Here is a 19,869-nt window from a genome sequence, read left to right on the forward strand (position 1 = left end):
ACACCGTTACCCATTTCAACCACTCCCCACTCCCCACTCCTGGCAACCACCAATCTGTTCTCTGCATCTATGAGTTTGGTGTTTTTAGTTTTTTGTTTTTAAGATTCTAAATAGAAGTGATCATACAGTATTTGTCTTTCTCTGTCTGACTTATTTCACTTAGCATGATGCCCTCAAGGTCCATACATGTTGCTACAAAAAATAGAATTTCCTTTTTTATGGCTGAATAGTATTTCATTGCATACACACACACACACACACACCACATTTTTTTTACCCATTCATGTGTTAATGAACACTTAGGGTGTCTCCATGTCTTGGCTATTGTGAATAGTGCTTTAATAAACACAGGGGTGCAGATATCTTTTTGAGTTAGTGATTTCATTTCCTTCAGATAAATGTCCAGAAGTGGAATTGCTGGATCATATGGTAGTTCTGTTTTTAAGTTTCGAGGAACCTCCATATTGTTTTCCATAGTGGCTGCACCAGTTAACATTCCCACCAACAGTGCACAAGGGTTCCCTTTTCTCCACATCCTCACCAATACTTGTTATTTCTTGTCTTTTTGATAATAGCTATTCTAACAGGTGTGAGGGGACATCTTATTGTGGTTTTGATTTGCATTTCACTGATTAGTGATGTTGAACACCTTTCCCTGTACCTGTTGGCCCTTTGTGTGTCTTCTTTGTGAGGATGTCTATTCAGATACTTTTCCCATTTATTAATTAATTTGTTTTTTCTATTGATTTGTAGTAGTTCTTTATGTATTATGGATATTAACCCTTTATCAGATAAATGACTTGTAAATATTTTCTCGTATTCCATAAGTTGTCTTTTCACTTTGTTAATTGTTTCTTTTGATATAGACAATCTTTTTAGTTTGATGTAGTCCCACTTTTTTATTTTTGCTTTTGTTGCTTTTCCTTTTGGTGTCAAATCCAAAAAATCATTGCCATGACTGATGTCCAGGAGCTCACCAACTGTGTTTTCTTCTAGGAGTTTTATGGTTTCAGGTCATACATTCATGTCTTTAATCCATTTTGAATTGATTTTGTGAATGGAGTAAGATAGTGGTTCAGTTTCATTCTTTTGCATGTGGCTGTCTAGTTTTCCCAACACCATTATTGAAGAGACTATCCTTTCCCCATTTTATATTCTTGGCTCCTTTGTGGCAAAGTAATTGACCATATGTGCATGGGCTTATTTCTGGGCTGTCTATTCTGTTCCATTGGTCTATGTGTCTGTTTTTATGACAGTACTATACTGTTTTGATTAGTATATCTTTGTAGTATAGTTTGAAATCAGGAAGTGTGACGCCTCCAGCTTTTTCTTTCTCAAGATTGCCTTGGCTATTCAGTGCCTTTGTGGTTCCATACAAATTTTAGGATTGTATGTTCTATTTTTGTGAAAAATGCCATTGAAATTATGATAGGGGTTACATTGAATCTATCAATTGCTTTGGGTAGTAGAGACATTTTAACAATGTTAATTCTTCCAATTAATGAGCATGGAATATCTTTCCATTTATTTGTGTCTTCAAATTCTTTCATCAATGTCTTACAGTTTTCAGTGTGTATGTATTTCACCTCCTTGGTTAAATTTATTTCTAGGTATTTTATTCTTTTGCAATTGTAAATGTGACTGTTTTCTTAATTTCTCTTTCTTTTTTTTTTTTTTTTTTAAAACTTTTTATTTTTTTTTTTAATTTTTATTTATTTATTTATTTTTAATTTATGGCTATGTTGGGTCTTCGTTTCTGTGCGAGGGCCTTCACCAGTTGTGGCAAGTGGGGGTCACTCTTCATCGCTGTGCGCGGGCCTCTCACTATCGCGGCCTCTCTTGTTGCGGAGCACAGGCTCCAGACACGCAGGCTCAGTAATTGTGGCTCACGGGCCCAGCCGCTCCGCGGCATGTGGGATCCTCCCAGACCAGGGCTCGAACCCGTGTTCCCTGCATTAGCAGGCAGATTCTCAACCACTGCGCCACCAGGGAAGCCCAAATTTCTCTTTCTGATAGTTCATTATTAGTGTATAGAAATGCAACTAACTTTTGTATATTGATTTTATATCCTTCAAGTTTACTGAACTCATTTATTAGTTCTAACAGTTGTTTTTTTTGGTGGAGTTTTTAGGGTTTTCTATATATAATATCATGTCACCTGCAAATAGATGCAAATGTCATGTTCCTTTTCAATTTGGATGCCTTTTTTTTTTCTTGACTATTACTCTGGCTAGCACTTTCACTGTTGAGTAAAAGTGGCAAGAGTTGGCATCTTTGTCTTGTTCCTGATCTTAGAAGCAAAGCTTTCTTTCTTTCTTTCTTTTTTTAAACCATTGAGTACAGTGTTTGCTGTGGGCTTGTAATATATGGCCTTTATTGTGTTGAGGTACATTCCCTTTATACTCAGTTTGTTGAGCATTTTTATCAGGGATAGATGTTAAATTTTGTCAAGTGCTTTTTCTGCATCTATTGAGACGATCATATGATTTTATCCTTCATTTTGTTAATGTGGTGTATCACACATTGATTTGAAGGCATTGAACCATCATTACATGCCTGGAATAAATCATACTTGATCATGGTATAAGTTTATGATAACAGTATACTTAATCATGTATTGTTGAATTTGGTTAGCTAATATTTGTTGAGGAGTTTTTGTTTGTTTTTAAAGCAGCAGAGTATTTTATTTTTTTTAAATCATCATTCAGTAAATGTTGTTACACTATGAAATATTACATTTTAATCTCTTTTTCAATAGAAAGGTTTTCTAAAGAAATGACTTGGAGCCTTCCACATTTATCAGATGTCTTTTCATTATTCTTTTCCATTTTTGCAATTCTGGATCCAAATTGCATGCCCCATTTTGGCAGAAGAGCAGAGGTTGTAAGACTGAGTTCCACTGCTGCAAGATGCAAAACTAGTTTTTCACCAATTCTATGGGATAAAGTCAAATTTGCCCTTTCCCAAACTGGTAGGAAATTTAGAAAGGAGACATTTTCATGCGGGAAAGGAAATCTTCCTTCTTTTCCATGATCACCAATAACTGTCATCACGACCAAGATTTCTAGAAGAAATTCAACCCAGTTCCATCTCAATTTCCTTATTCATTCCTCTGGCCCGTGTGTTCTTGAAGCAGGCACGATGACGAGAATAACCTGCAAGCTGCTCATCTGCACCGATTCCAGTAAGGACTACCTTTGCACTGCTCTAATATGGTTTTGCTTCATCCTGGGTCACTAACCAACCAAATCCTCCAGAAGCAAACCAGACTGCACAGCCAATGCTATCATCCAACACTGTATCCAAAGGCTGAATGAAGTGGGATATTCGAGTTCTTCTTAATCTTTGCAGTTCTTCTAGAGAAACATTAATTTCAACAAAATTCCACATCCGAAAAGGGTTGGCAGCTTGTAGTTCCTTTAGTCCTGTTCTTCCTGTGATTCGATCTGGTATGTTGAATTGTTCACCAGGAGTAGCAGCAGCAACGACATTTTTAGAGGATTCTTCAGAGGGTATTTCACAATGATTTTCCGTTTTCTCCCTTTTTTGTTAAAACTAGCTGGTATGGTCTTTTCTTTAGTCATGAAAGCCACATTAAAAAGATCAATTGGTTCATCTAAGGGAATGTGATGGTCAGCAAGGGCTGCAATAACCATGGACTCAATCCCCCCAGAAAATAGGATTGCAACATTTGCTTTTCTATTACTAGTTTTCAAAACTTTGTTTGATGTCAGGTTTTCATCCCTAGGTAAACACAAGACACGTCTGTTGACTGCAACACTCAGGACATCGATGAACTGCTGAACTACTTCCTTCATGTGTCCATCAATAAGAAAGACCTGAAGGGTCTCTCTTGTCAGTGGGACGCTGGAAATTCTACTGCAATGGATCTCAAATGCAGCTTGTGGCAACGTCATATTTAAAGGGACAACAGGTTCTTTAAGATACAGTTTGGCTTCTTTTGCTACCACTGATACAAATGTTGACAAGTCTGCTGAAATTTGAGTCAGGCTATTAACACATTCTTTGATAGCATCCTCCCTAGAGTTATTTCCAAGGATACAAATTTAAAACAACAGATTTGGAAATGGAAGTATTCTTGAGATCAATTCTGAAAATTCCAGATACTGGAACTTCTTGCCACTGATTGGCCACTCCAAATGATTGGGTGCCAACTGAAGAGAGAACGGAATTCTTGCCCAAATTACTAAAATGCCAAAGGAAGCTAGAACGACCAAAAAAAATCCCTACCAAACCATAAAGAATGACTAGATGCTTGATAATATATAAAAGACCAAGGACCTTGGACTTCTGAGAAGACTGACAAAATATCAGATTCATTCTTACAAGAGGAAAGATAATTAAACATTATTTGAGTATCATTCTCTTCAGCTTCAACCTTTATTCCACTAAAGACTTCTCCATTCCACAGGAATACATAGCCTCTTTCATCTTTCACAGGCTGGGTGGTCAACACACCTCTTAAGTGAAGGACATGACCAGAAAATAAACACTGGTAATTAACATTAGACTTTAACAACTGTTTACTACTATTGGGTCCCCACCGTTTAAGATTACACAGTAAATCCACTTTCAAATCGTTGCTGAAATGCTCAACAGAAAAGCTTACTGCACAACAAATGCCACACATTTCTATGCAAAATTAAGTTTACTATTTCTTGATTTGGTCTTCTCTGAGTTTACTATTTCTTGGTATTCTTTCCTCAGCTCATCCAATATATTTTTGCTTTCAGAAAGCATTTCTGTTCAATATGCAAGAAAATATGTTGCTGTTCTGTTGCTGCCTATATACTTTCCTGTTCTTCTACAGGTTAGAAAGTTCATCCACAACAATTTTTTGTTCTGTAACCTCGCCGCCGAGGTCTTCCTTGTGCACAGCCGAGTTGTTGGTAAGGACCAGCCCCTCACCGTCCTTGGGTTGTACACCCTGGCTGGGCATCTCCACAGAGCATCAAATATGCAGTGTTGAGGATTTTTGCCTCTATGTTTATCAAGAATATTGGCCTGTAATTTCTTTTCTTGTTGTGTTCCTGTCTAGTTTTGATATCAGAGTAATGCTGGCCTTGTAAAATGAGTTTGGAAGTGTTCCCTCCTCGTCTATATTTTTTGGAAGAGTTTGAGATGGATTGTTATTAATTCTTCTTTAAATGTTTGGTAGAATTCACCAGTGAAGCCATCTGTTCCTGACTTTTGTTTGTTGGGAGATTTTTTTTATTACTAATTCCACCTCCTTCCTAGTAATAGATCTACTCAGATTTTCTATTTCTTCATGATTCAGTCTTGGTAGGTTGTATGTTTCTAGAAATGTATACATTTCTTCTAAGTTGTCCAATTTTTTGGTGTATAATTGTTCATAGTAGTCTCTTATGATCCTTTGTATTTCTTTTTTTTTTATTTAAAGATTTACTTATTAATTTATTTTTGGCTGTGTCAGATCTTAGTTGCGGCACACGGGATCTTTGTTGAGGCATGCGGGATCTTTCATTGTGGCATGCGGGCTCTTTGTTGTGGTGCGCAGGCTTCTCTCTAGTTGTGGCATGTGGGTTTTCTCTTCTCTAGTTGTGGTGTGCAGGCTCCAGGGCGCATAGGCTCTGTAGTTGTGGCGCGTGAGTTCCAGAGCACGTGGGCTCTGTAGTTTGCAGCATGTGGGCTCTAGTTGAGGCACACAAGCTCAGTAGTTGTGGCATGCGGGCTTAGTTGCCCCGCAGCATCTCAGTTCCCTGACCAGGGATGGAACCCATGTCCCCTGCACTGTAAGGCGGATTCTTTACCACTGGACCACAAGGGAAGCCCAGATCCTTTGTATTTCTGCTGTATAAGTTACCATGTCTCCTCTTTCATTTCTGATTTTGTTTGAGTCTTCTCTCTTTTATTCTTGGTGAGTCCAGCTAAAGGTTTGTCAATTTCGTTTATCTTTTCAAAGAACCAACTCTTAGTTTCATTGATTTTTTCTATTGTCTTTTTAGTCTCCAATCATTTATTTCCATTGTAATCTTTGTTATTTCTTTCTTTCTACGAACTTTGGATTTTATTTGTTCTTTTTCTGGTTTCTTGAGGTATAAAGTTATGTTGTTTATTTGAGGTTTTTCTTGTTTCTTAATGTAGGCATTTATCACCATGAACTTGTCTCAGAACTGTTTTTGCTGCATCCCATAAGTTTTGATATATTGTATTTCCATTTTCATTTATCTCAAGATATTTACTTTGCTTTTAATTTCTTCTTTGACCCATCAGTTTTTCAGTAGGATGATGTTTAATATCCATATATTTGTGTATTTTCAAGTTTTCTTATTGTAATTAATCTCTACTTTTATACCATTGTGGCTGGAAAAGATGCTTGATATGATTTCATATTTCAAACTTCTTATATTTATCAAGACTTGTTTTGTGGCTAACATATGATGTATCTTGGAGAATGTTCCATGTGTGTTGGAGAAGAATGTGTATTATACTGCTTTTGGATGGAATGTTCTGGAAATGTCTATTAAGTCCATCTGGTCTAACATGTTATTTAAATCCAGTGTTTTCTCATCAATTTTCTGTCTGAATGCTCTATCTACTGATGAAAGTGTGGTATTGAAATCTCCTACTATTACTGTTTTGCTGTCTATTTCTCCCTTTAAGTTTGTTAATATCTACTTTATATATTTAAGTGCTCATATTGGGGGTGAATAAATATTTACAGATGTTATACCCTGTTGGATTGACCCTTTTGTCATTATACAGTGACCTTCTTTGTCTCTTATTGCAGTCTTGTCTTAAAGTCTATTTTGTCTGATGTAACTATAGGTACCCCAGAATTTTTTTTTTGGTTTGCATTGCATCCATTCCTTCATTTGCAGTCTTTGTGTGTCCTTAAGCATGAAGTGAATTTTTTCTAAGCAGCATATAGTTGGGTCTTTTTCTTTTTCTTTTCTTTTTTAAATTAATTTTTATTGGTGTATAGTTGCTTTACAATGTTGTGTTAGTTTCTGCTGTACAGCAGAGTGAATCAGCTATACATATACATATATCCCCTCTTTTTGGGATTTCCTTCCCAATTAGGTCACCACAAAGCACTGAGTAGAGTTCCCTGTGCTATACAGTATGTTCTCATTAGGTATCTATTTTATACATAGCATCAGTAGTGTATATATGTCAATCCCAATCTCCTAATTCATCCCACTCCCCCTTTCCCCCTGGGTATCCATACTTTTGTTCTCTACGTCTGTGTCTGTATTTCTGCTTTGCAAGTAAGATCATCTATACTATGTTTCTAGGTTCCACATATATGTGTTAATATACAATATTTGTTTTTCTCTTTCTGACTTACTTCACTCTGTATGACAGACTCTAGGTCCATCCACCTCACTACAAATAACTCAATTTCGTTTCTTTTTATTGCTGAGTAACATTCCATTGTATATATGTGCCACATCTTCTTTATTCATTCATCTGTCGATGAGCACTTAGGTTGCTTCTATGTCCGGTCTATTGTAAATAGTACTGCAGTGAACATTGTGGTACATGTCTCTATTTGAATTATGGTTTTCTCAGGGTATATGCCCAGTAGTGGGATTGCTGGTTGTATGGTAGTTCTATTTTTAGTTTTTTAAGGAACCTCCATACTGTTCTCCATAGTGTTCTCCATGTATCAATTTACATCCCCACCAACAGTGAAAGAGGGTTCCCTTTTCTCCACACCCTCTCCAGCATTTATTGTTTGTAGATTTTTTGATGATGGCCATTCTGACTGGTGTGAGCTGATACCTCATTGTAGTTTTGATTTGCATTTCTCTAATAATTAGTGATGTTGAGCATCTTTTCATGTATTTGTTGGCCATCTGTATGTCTTCTTTGGAGAAATGTCTATTTAGGTCTTCTGCCCATTCTTTGATTGGGTTGTTTGGGGTTTTTTTTTTTTTTGATATTGAGCTGCATGAGCTGTTTGTATATTTTGGAGATTAATCCTTTGTCAGTTGCTTCGTTTGCAAATATTTTCTCCCACTTTGGGGGTTGTCTTTTTGTCTTGTTTATGGTTTCCTTTTCTGTGCAAAAGCTTTGAAGTTTCATTAGGTCCCATTTGTTTATTTTTGTTTTAATTTTCATTACTCTAGGAGGTGGGTCAAAAAAGATGTTGCTGTGCTTTATGTCATAGAGTGTTCTGCCTGTGTTTTCCTCTAAGAGTTTTATAGTATCTGGCCTTACATTTAGGTCTTTAAGCCATTTTGAGTTTATTTTTGTGTATGGTGTTAGGGAGTGTTCTAATTTCATTCTTTTACATGTAGCTGTCCAGTTCTCCCAGCACCACTTATTGAAGAGACTGTCTTTTCTCCATTGTATATTATTGCCTCCTTTGTCATTGATTAGGTGACCATAGGTGCATGGATTTATCTCTGGGCTTTCTATCCTGGTTCATTGATCTATATTTCTGTTTTTGTACCAGTACCTTACTGTCTTGATTACTGTAGCTTTGTAGTATAGTGTGAAGCCAGGGAGCCTCATTCTTCCAGCTCCACTTTTCTTTCTCAAAATTGCTTTGGCTATTTGAGGTCTTTTGTGTTTCTGTACAAATTGTAAAATTTTTTGTTCTAATTCTTTGAAAAATGCCATTGGTAATTTGATAGGGATTGCATTGAATCTGTAGATTGCTTTGGGTAGTATAGTCATTTTCACAATATTGATTCTTGCAATCCAAGAACATGGATTGGAACATCTATCTGTTTGTGTCATCTTTTATTTCTTTCATCAATATCTTACAGTTTTCTGCATACAGATCTTTTGCCTCCTTAGGTAGATTTATTCCTAGGTATTTTATTCTTTTTATTGCAATGGTAAATGGGATTTTTTTCCCTTAACTTCTGTTTCTGTTCTTTTGTTGTTTGTGTATAGGAATGCAAGAAATTTCTGTGTATAAATTTTGTATCCTGCAACTTTACTAAATTCATTGATTAGCTTTAGTAGTTTTCTGGTGGCATCTTTAGGATTTTCTATGTATAGTATCATGTCATCTGCAGACAGTGACAGCTTTACTTCTTATTTTCTGATTTGGATTCCTTTTATTTCTTTTTCTTCTCTGATTGCCATGGCTAGGACTTCCAAAACTATGTTGAATAATAATGATGAGAGTGGACACTTTTATCTTGTTCTTAATCTTAGAAGAAATGCTTTCAGTTTTTCACCATTGAGAATGATGTTTGCTGTGGGTTTGTTGTATATGGTCTTTATTATCTTGAGGTAGGTTCCCTCTATACCCATTTTCTGGAGAGTTTTTTTATCATAAATGGGTGTAGTTGGGTCTTTTTCTTTAAATCCATTCAGCCACTCTGTTTCTTTTGATTGGAGAATTTAGCCCATTTACATTAAAAGTAATTATTGATAGATATATATTTATTGCCATTTTGTTCATTGTTTTCTGGCTGTTTTTAAATTTTTTTGTTTTTTCTTCTCTTGCTCTCTTCCTTTGTGACTTAATGATTTTCTGAAGTTACATGCTTAGATTCCTTTCTCTTTCTTTTTTGTGTATCTACTATAGGTTTTTGCTTTGTGGTTACCATGAAGTGTACATAATACCTCTTATATTTTTAAAAGTCTATTTTTAGTTGATACCAACTTAAGTACAAATGCATTCTAAAGCTCTACATTTTTACTCTCCCCTCCCCGTTTTATGTTTCTGATATCATGATTTATATCTTTTTATCTTCTGTACTCATTAAAAAATTATTGTAGGTGTAGTTTTTTTTACTACTTTGCTTTAACCTTCATACTAGATTTATAACTAATTAACCCACCAATATTACATTATTCTAAATTTAACTGTATACAAAACTTTACCTGTGATATTTATACTTTCATGTTTTCCTGTTACTAATTAGCACCCTTTCATTTCAGCTTCAAGAAGTCCCTTTAACATTTCTGGTAAGGCCAGTCTAGTGGTACAGAACTCCTTCAGATTTGCTTGTCTGGGAAACCTTCTCTCCTCCAATTGTGAAGGACAGCTTTGCTGGGGAGATAATTTTGGTTGGCCATGTTTATCTTTCAGCATTTTGAATATATTGTACTCCCTTCTGGCCTGCAAAGTGTCTGCTGAAAAATCTGCTGATAGTCCTCTAAGGGCTACCTTGTATGTAACACATTATTTCTTTCTTGCTGCTATTTATTTATTTATTATTAGTTATAAAAAATACTTATTTATTATTAGTTTGATAAATATACTTTTTATTCATGTATAGTTGATTTACAATATTATATTAGTTTTAGGTGTAAAACATGATTCAAAAGTTTTATAGGTTATAGACCATTTATTGTTATTATAAAATATTGGCTATATTGCCTGTGGTATACAATATACCCCTGTAGCTTATTTATTTTATACGTAGTAGTCTGTACCTCTTAATCCCCTTCTCCTATCTTTCTACACACTCCTCCCCTCTCCCCATTGGTAACCACTAGTTTGTGCTCTATATCTGTAAGTCTGTTTCTTTTTGTTGTATTCACTAGTTTGTTTTATTGTTTAGATTCCACATGTAAGTGATAATATACAGTTCTTGTATTTTTCTGTCTGACTTATTTCACTAAGCATAATACCCTCCAGGTCCATCCATGTTGCTGCAAAATGGCAAAATTTCATTCATTTTTATGGCTGAGTAGTATTCCATTGTGTGTGGATATATATATGTGTGTGTGTGTGTGTGTGGGTGTGTATGCCACATCTTATTTATCCATTCAACTGTTGATGGACACCTAGGTTGCTTCCGCATCTTGGCTATTGTAAATAATGCTGCTATGAACATTGGGGTTCATGAATCTTTTCAACTTAGTGTTTTCGTTTTCTTCAGATGTATGGACTGGAATTGCTGGATCATATGGTAATTCTATTTTTAGTTTTTTGAGAAACACCCATACCGTCTTCCAGAGTGGCTACACCAACTTACCTTTCCACCAATAGGGACCTAGGGTTCCCTTATCTCCACATACTCACCAACATTTATTATTTGTTGTCTTTCTGATGATACCCATTCTGACAGGTGTGTGGTGATACCTCATTGTGGTTTTATTTGTATTTCCTGGATGTAGTGATGTGGAGCATCTTTTCATGTGCCTGTTGGCCATCTGTATATCTTCTTTGGAAAAATATCTATTCATGTATCCTGCCCATTTTTTAATTGGATTTTTTCACATTGAGTTGTATGAACTGTTTATATTTTTTGGATATTAACTCCTTGGTCATATCATTTGCAAATATTTTCTCCCATTCAGCAGGTTGCCTTTTCATTTTGTTGATGGTTTCCTGTGCTGTTCAAAAGCTTTAAGGTTAGTTAGGTCCCATTTGTTTATTTTTGCTTTTGTTTCCTTTGCCTTAGGAGACAGATCCGAAAAAATATTGCTACAATTTATGTCAAAGAGTGTTCCACCTATGTATTCTTCTAGGAGTTTTATGGTTTCCAGTGTTACATTTAGGTCTTTAATCTATTTTGAGTTTATTGTTGTATGTAAGAAAATGTTCTAATATCGTTCTTTTACATGTAACTGTACAGTTTTCCCAGCACCACTTATTGAAGAGACTGTCTTTTCTCCATTGTATATTCTTGCCTCCTTTGTCATAGATTAATTGACCATAAATGTGTGGGTTTATTTCTGGGCTCTCTATTCTGTTCCATTAATATATGTGTCTGTTTTTGTGCCAGTATGATACTGTTTTGATAACTGTAGCTTTGTAGTATCATCTGAAGTTGGGGAGCATGATACCTCCAGCTATGTTTTTCATTCTCAAGATTATTTTTGCTTTTCAGGGTCTTTTATGTTTCCATACAAATTTTAAAATTATTTGTTCTAGTTCTGTGAAAAATGCCATTGGTCATTTTAACAATATGAATTCCTCCAATTCGTGAACACAATGTATCCTTCCATCTGTTGATGTTATCTTTAGTTTCTTTCATCAGCATCCTATAGTTGTCCTAGTACAGGTCTTTTACCTCCTTAGGCAGGTTAATTTTTAGGTATTTTATTCTTTTTGATGCAATCGTGAATGGAATTGTTTCCTTAATTTCTCTTTCTGAGAATTCTTCCTTAGAATATAGAAATGCAACAGACTGCTTATTAATTTTGTATCCTGCAACTTTACTGAATTCATTGATGAACTCTAGTATATTTTTATTGGCATCTTTAGGATTTTCTATGTATAGTAATCATGTCATCTGCAAATAGTAACAGTTTTACTTTTTCATTTCCAATTTGAATTACTTTTAATTCTTTTCTTGTCTGATTGCTATGGATAGGACTTCCGATACTATGTTCAGTAAAAGTGGTGAGAGTAGGCATCCTTGTCTTGTTCCTGGTCTTAGAGGAAATGCTTTCAGCTTTTCACCATTGAGTATGATGTTAGCTCTGGACTTAACATGTATGGCCTTTATTGTGTTGAGGTATATTCCCTCTATACCCACTTTCTGGAGAGTTTTTATCATAAATGGTTGTTAAATTTTGTCTGAAGCTTTTTTTTTTTTTTTTTTTTGCAGCTATTGAAATGATCATTTGATTTTTACTCTTCAGTTTGGTGTATGACATTGATTGATTCGTGGATATTGAACCATCCTTGTATCCCTGGGATAAATCCCACATGATTACGGTGTATGATCCTTTTAATGTATGGTTGGATTTAGTTTGCTAATATTTTGTCGAGGATTTTTGCATCTTTGTTCATTAGTGATATTGTGATATTGGCCTGTAATTTTCTTCTTCTGTGATATCTTTGTCTGGTTTTGGTAGAAGGGTGATGCTGGCCTCATAGAATCAGTTTGGAAGTATTCCTTCTGCAATTTTTTGGAATAGTTTGAGAAGGATAGGTGTTAACTCTTCTCTAAATGTTTCATAGAATTCACCTGTGAAGCCATCTGGTCCTGAACTTTTGTTTGTTGGGAGTTTTTATTACTGATTCAATTTCATCACTGGTACTTGGTCTGTTCATATTTTTTATTTCTTCTTGCTTCAGTCTTGAGAAATTGTACCTTTCTAAGAATTTGTCCATTTCTTCTAGGTTGTCCATTTTATTGGTATATAATTATTCATAGAAATCATTGTGTTTCTGTGGTGCTGGTTGTAATTCTCCTTTTTCACTTCTGATTTTATTGTGCTGTCAATTTCTTTCTTTATGCATGTTAATATTTGCTTTATGTATTTAGGTAGTACTATGTTGGGTGCATATATATTTATAATTGTTATATCTTTTTCTTGGATTTATCCCTTGATCATTATGTAATATCCTTCTTTGTTTCTCGTAACAGTCTTTGTTTTAAAGTCTATTTTTGTCTGATATAAGTATTGCTACCCCAGCTTTCTTTTGATTTCTATTTGCATGGAATACCTTTTTCTATCCTCTCATTTTTAGTCTGTGTGTCTTTAGATCTTAAATGAGTCTCTTGTATATAGCATATATACAGTTCTTTTTCTTTTTTTTTTATTCATTTAGCCACTCTCTGTCTTTTGATTGGAACATTTAGTTCATTTACATTTAGGGTATTTATTGATATGTATTTTGTTAATTGCTTGTTGGGTTGTTTTTATAGTTCTGTTTTGTTCATTTCTTCTTTTGTTCTCTTCCTTGGTGACTTGATTGGTATCTTTAGTGGTATGTTTGGATTCCTTTTTCTTTTTCATACGTGTATCTATTTGAGATTTTTAATTTGTGGTTACCATGAGGTGTGTGTGTGTGTGTGTGTGTGAGACCAGAGTTATATGCTCTAGGGGTGCCCCCTGTGTGGGCTTTGTGGGTCCTTCTGTTGTGGTGAGCTGAGTACTGTGGGCAGTGTGGTAGGCATGGCTGGCCCCCAGTCTGGTTGTTGTCAGGCCATGCCTTGTGTAGAGGCTACTGGCCACTGGTGGCAGGGCCAGGTCACGAGGTGGCTGGCTACAGAACCACTGGTGCCTGGTTCACTGGTGGGTGGAGTCAGGGTCCAGGATATCATGGGGCTGGTTCCCGCCCACCAGTAGGTGAAGCTAGGTCCTGGGGCTAGTGCCACCTCACTGGCAGGCAGAGCTGGGTCCTGGGGTCTGGCTGCATGGTCCTGGGGGTCTTGGGTCTAGTGTGTGTGCATTGGTGAGTGGGGCCAGGGCCATGTCCAGGGGCAGCTGTGGGCTCAGGTGATCTTAAGGCAGCCTATCTGCTGATGGATGGGGCTGTGTCCCCCCCAGTTAATTGTGTGGCCTGAGGTATCCCAGCACTGGTGCCTACAGGCTGGTGGTCTGTGGCAGGACTTGGTCCTGAGGCTAATAAACTAGAGGAAGGATTCAAAAATGGTGCGTGCCAGCACCACTGTCCACGTAGTAGAATGAACTCCCCAAAATGGCTGCTGCCAGTGTCTATGTCCTCAGCGTGAGCTGCAGTTTCCTCCTGCCTCTTTGGAAGACTCTCTAAGATCAGCAGGTAGGTCTCACCTAGGCTCCTTTCAAATTAGTGCTTCTGCCCTGGGTCCCAGAGCATGTGAAATTTTGTGTGCACTGTTTAAGAGTGGAGTCTCTATTTCCCACAGCCCTCTGGGTCTCCTGGAAGTAAACCCCACTGGCCCTCAAAGCCAAACATTCTGGGGGCTTGTCTTCATGGCATGGTACTTCCAAGCTGAGGATCCCAATGTGGGGCTCAGACCCCTCATTCCTTGGGGAGAACCTCTGCAATTGTAATTAATCTCTCAATTGTGTGTCACCCACCTGGGGGTGTAGGTCTTAACTATACTGTGATTCTGAACCTCCAACCCATCTCTTTTTGTAGTTCCTTCTTTATATCTTTAGTTGTACAAAGTCTTTTCTGGAAGCTCTGGTCTTTTTCATTGATAGCAGTTCTGTAAATACTTGTAATTTTGGTGTGCCCATGAGAGGAGGTGAGCTCAGGGTCTTTCTACTCTGTTGTATTGGCAGTGTCCCTCTCTTGCTGCATTTTAGAATCTCTCCTTGTCTTTAACTTTTGACAGTTTAGTTATAATATGTCTTGGTGTGGGTCTTTTGGGATTCTTCTTATTTGAAACATTCTAGTCTTCCTCGATCTGGATGTCTGTCTCCTTCCCCAGGTTAGGCAAGTTTTCAGTAAATATTTCTTCAAAAAGTGTTCTGCCCCTTTCTCTTTCATTTCTCCTTCTCAGATTCCTATAATGTGAACATTGGTCCTCTTGATGTTGTCCCACAGGTCCTTTGAGCTATCTCCACTCTTTTTGTTTTTTTCTTTATGTTCCTCTAACTGGATGAATTAGAAGCCTATCCCTCAGGCTGAAGGTTTTAAAATAAGCAAATAAGCCTCTTTTAGTGAAAGACTGGGTGTTTCAGTCTACTGCCTCTGCTCTGTGCTCTGAGGGGTAGCCACAGTGAGTCTGAGTGAGCCCTTTAAGAATCGTCTCTTCATTCACTATAGTCTTGTAGATCTCATGGATGCAAGCCCTGTTGGCTTTCAAAGCTAGATGTTTTGGGGGCTCATCTTGAGGGTAACAAGGTAATGCAGAAAAACATGTAACATAGGAGATATAGTTGTGGCCATCTCTGGAAAATATAATCTCCCACAGTCTTCCCTCTGGACACAACAACTCACATTCCTTCTGCATGCACAAAACCTTCACTCTCTCCCACACTTGTCTTATTCCAATATGGTATTGGCTTGAAGTCTAGGACCTTGTTATCTAAATTAGTTCTAGTATAGATAAGTCTCCTCAGGTAATGATTCTAAAATGTATATGAAAATGCAGCAGGCTTAGAACAGTCATGATTATTTTGAAGAAGAGCCAAGTTGAAAGATTTATACTATGGGCTATCAAGCTTACTTAATATAAAGCTATAATAATTAGGGCAAGGTGATATAGTGCAAGAATAGTCAAGTAGACAAATTAAAAATAATAGAGCCCCAAAATAGGGCCCTACATATAGAACCAACTTGTTTTTCAGCAAAGGTGCAAAGCAATTTAATGCGGAAGAAAGCTTCTTTAAATATTTGGTAATAGAGGAAATGGATTGCTGAATGACAAAATTAATCTTTAGCCCTACCTCCTATAATACAAAAAAATATTGATATGGATCATAAATCTCGATCTGAAAGCTAAAAACAATCAAGCTTCAAGAATAAAACACAGGACACCTTAATGACTTTTGTATAAGCACAGATTTCTTAAACAGAACATAAAAAGCAGTGTGAGGGAAAAGAGAAAGATGTTGAACTTAATTAAAATTAAGAACTTCTGTTCATCAAAATATGCCATTAAGAAAGATTGAAAAGCAAACCCCAGACTGAGAGAAGATATTTGCAATACATATATCTAATAAAGGACTTTTCTTCTGAATATTAAAAGAATTCCTACCAGTCAAAAAGAAAAAGGTAGACAATTCAATTATAAAATGGGCTAAAAACTTGAATAGTCATTTCACAAAGAAGATAGCCAAACGTCTAACAAGTATATGAACAAGGCCAAGTAAAACAAAAGGAGAATGATCAGAGTTAAAGTTTTCTGGTTTATAATTTTAAGGGGAAGGGAGAGTTACTGGTTCTCCTTAGACTTTCCATCTGTTGTTAAGTTAAAAATTTAAGGATAATTGCTAAAAGGAATAAAAAAGAATATATAATTTACAGTATGGTTGGAAAAAGAGGGGGGTTAAAAAAACTTCATAAATCAGTGTGAAGTAGGAAGGAGAAAAGCTTAATAAAAGCCGAAGGGACAGTGGAAATAAATACAAATACAAGTACACCAATAATCACAATAGATGTAAATTAGCTAAACTTTCCATCTCTTTTTAAGGACAGGATTGGCAGATTTATTTCCTTTTAGGACACAGAAAGAATGAAAGCATAAGAATGGTAAAGGGCATACCAGGAAAATAATCTTTTTTTAAAAAGTATACCTCTATTAGTATCAGACAAATTATATTTTAAGGCAGAAACATTAGTTAGGGATAAAAAAGGTTAATCGCATAATGATAAAAGATACAATCCACCTGTAAAACAACAATAATTTTAAGGTTAAATTCATCTAACATTACAGTCTCAAATCTTCATAGCAAAAACTAACAGAAGTACTAGGTTAAACTGAAAATCTTAGCAAGAGATTTTAACCCATCTCTCTCAATTGACTATATCAATTTGCTTTTGCCACATAACACATAGCTTAAAACCACCACCAAAATTTCGACACTTAAAATAACAGCCATGTATTAGCTATTTTGTGGATCAGAAATTTAAACAGTGTTCAGCTGGACAATTTTTCTGCTGGTCTCAACTGGGGTCACACATGTTTGATGGCCTCACTCACATGTCTATGAGTTTGCTAGAGTGAAGGATAACTGGGCCGTGATTATCTCATTATATTAAGTTATCCTGAACTTGTTAATGTAATGGAAGATCAGAAAAGCAGCGAGAGTGAAAACCCTAATGCACAAGCACCATTCAAGCCTTTGCTTCCATCCCTTTTGCTAATGTCCCATTGGCCGAAAAAAGTCAAATGGCCAATATGGATACTGGGGGTTAGGAAAGAGACTCCACATATTGCAAGGGCATGGATGCAAGGAATAAATATTAGAAATAGTCCCCAAAGTAACAAGAACATCCATTATCACCACTATTATTAACTATGGGACTGAGGTCCTAAAATGTTCTGGTAAGATAAAGAAATAAGAAGTACAAGAAATAGAAAGAAAGAGGTAAAACTTTCATTATTTGCAGATCTACATAGAAAACCTAAAACAATCAATGGACAAAACTATTAGGATGAATAAGACAGTTCAGATTCTTGTTCTGGATTCAAGATCAAATACAGAAGTAACTTACATTTCTCAGCTAGCAATAAACAAATTAAAATGTAGTAGTAAATTACTGTTGTGCTACTAGATGTTAAGACATATTATAAAAGCCTTAGTATCAATTCTTATAACAGTGTGGTATTGGCAGCAAATAGATGAATGGAATAAAACATAAAATTCAGACCCGTAAGTCATTAAAAATTAGGCATGGAAGTAGGCACCATTTCAAATCAAGGAGGAAAAGACAGATTATTTAATAATGGTGGTGTGAAAATTGGCTCACTATGAGGAAAAAAATGTTATTAGATTTCTATTTCACACTGTGCACAAAAATAATTTTCAGCTATGTTAAAGTCCGAAACATGAAAAGTAAAACTTTAAGACAGAAGAAAATACAGGTAGATTTTTAAAATGTTTGGGCAACAAAGAACATCATAAGCAAGAGATAAACAGTAGATAGAAGAAAGTCCAGCACATGTTACAGATAAAGGATTAATATTTCAAATATTTAAAGGATTAAAAGCCAACAAGAAACAGTCCAGTAGACAGATAGGCAAATGATAGTAGAAAGTAATTTATAGGGAGAAAAATGGCCTATAAACCTAAAGAGATGCTCAATTTCACTAGTAATCAGAGAAGCACAAAATAAAACAAAAACAATCAACTTTATTGAATCTATAAGATAGGAGAAAACGTAAGTCAGTTAATATTAAGTGTCGGTGTGGCTGTGGGGTAACGAACACTCTCCTGCACTGCTGGTAGGTCTGTAAATTAACACGGGCTCCTTGAAGAGCAGTACAGGAGGGATGCAGTCATGTTCTCACCTGGAAACAGATGGCAGAATGATTTGAGATTTGCTTTACAAAGAGACTATTTTTGAAGGTGTGGGCAGAGGAGCTGTTACCAGCCCCCAGACCAGAAAGGATGTGGGAGGGAGTCAAGGTTCCAGGAACCCAGAAGGAGTGAATCTTGTAGAGGTTGTCTTGAGAGGAAGCCTTCAGTTGAGGGGCAAAGGTAGCAATCTCACAGGGAGTACAGCCAGGTGGATGAATATCTAGATTTACCCTCCCTCAGATATTCTGCCATTGGAAAAGCCCCATCAGGAGTTGAAAGGTCCTTTGATGTATTTTGTATTGATAGACTCAGCTTCCCAGGGTAGGGTGGAGTAGAGGGAGGATTGTGAGGGGCAAACAGAAATACCTGGCAACATCAATAGTTAATGAAATAGAAATTGAAAATATTTGTGCCCTACAACTAGCTATTCCACTGCTAAATGTAGTTAAAGAAACTTTGTCTTATTTACACAGGGACACATGTACAAGTACGTACAGTACAGTACTGTTGAGAAGAATAAGTTAGATATAACTCAAAATTTTATCAGTAGGGGAACAAGTAGAAAATGTGGGATGGACATATGATGGAATACTATAGGGCAGTTTAAAGGAATTAATTACATCTTTACTTTTTAACATGGATGCATCTGAAATGAAATGTTGATGGAAAAAGCAAATTGCAGAATGAGGCAACACAGGCATAACCCTGTATTATTTGGGAATGCCTTTGGCACCATTAACAGAAAACCCACACAGTGGTTTAATAAAAGATGGGTTTCTTTTTCTCACATCCAGAGCTGGTGCACCTGCTCCAGGATCTATACAAGGAGAGTTCTTGCACCGTTCTTAGTGTGGGGCTCCATCTTATGCCTTTCAGGTATTTGGTAATAGCCCCACATCTGTGCTTAAAATGGAATCATTTAATGTTATTTATCAATGCAGTTAGCCCAGATTTTACCATGTCTTTAGTATTCGTTTTCAAGTAGACATAAAGTGGGTAAATATTTTAAAAATCAAGCGAAGTTAATAAAAAGCTGAGAAAATGTGTACCTCTCAGGTGGATAAACTGGTGCCCTCATGGTGTACAAAACACTTCAGGGAGAAGAGGTCCTCTCTGTGGCTTGAGGAGGTGAAAGTGTATTAGGGTGTCATTATCAAGCTGACAGTCTGAGCGGGATTGAATTACACACCTTCTCACACCACCACCAGTCCTCATCTATGGAACGATAAGAATGCAGATTCTAGCTCTCGCCATCATCACAAGAGGGTTTAATAA

The 19,869-nt window shown here is 36.4% G+C and overlaps 1 pseudogene across 1 annotated transcript; it reads right to left on the reverse strand.

Moving 5' to 3' along the window:
• Positions 1–1,998: 1,998 nt before the first annotated feature.
• LOC309665668 (asparagine synthetase domain-containing protein 1 pseudogene) lies at positions 1,999–7,634 on the reverse strand (annotated as a pseudogene). The gene has a single exon. The product of its transcript is annotated as an asparagine synthetase domain-containing protein 1 pseudogene (transcript).
• Between the last annotated feature and the right edge of the window lie 12,235 nt (positions 7,635–19,869).

Source organism: Balaenoptera physalus (genome assembly GCF_965194825.1).
Source record: "Balaenoptera physalus genome assembly, chromosome: 8".
NCBI classification, from domain to species: Eukaryota; Metazoa; Chordata; class Mammalia; order Artiodactyla; family Balaenopteridae; genus Balaenoptera; species Balaenoptera physalus.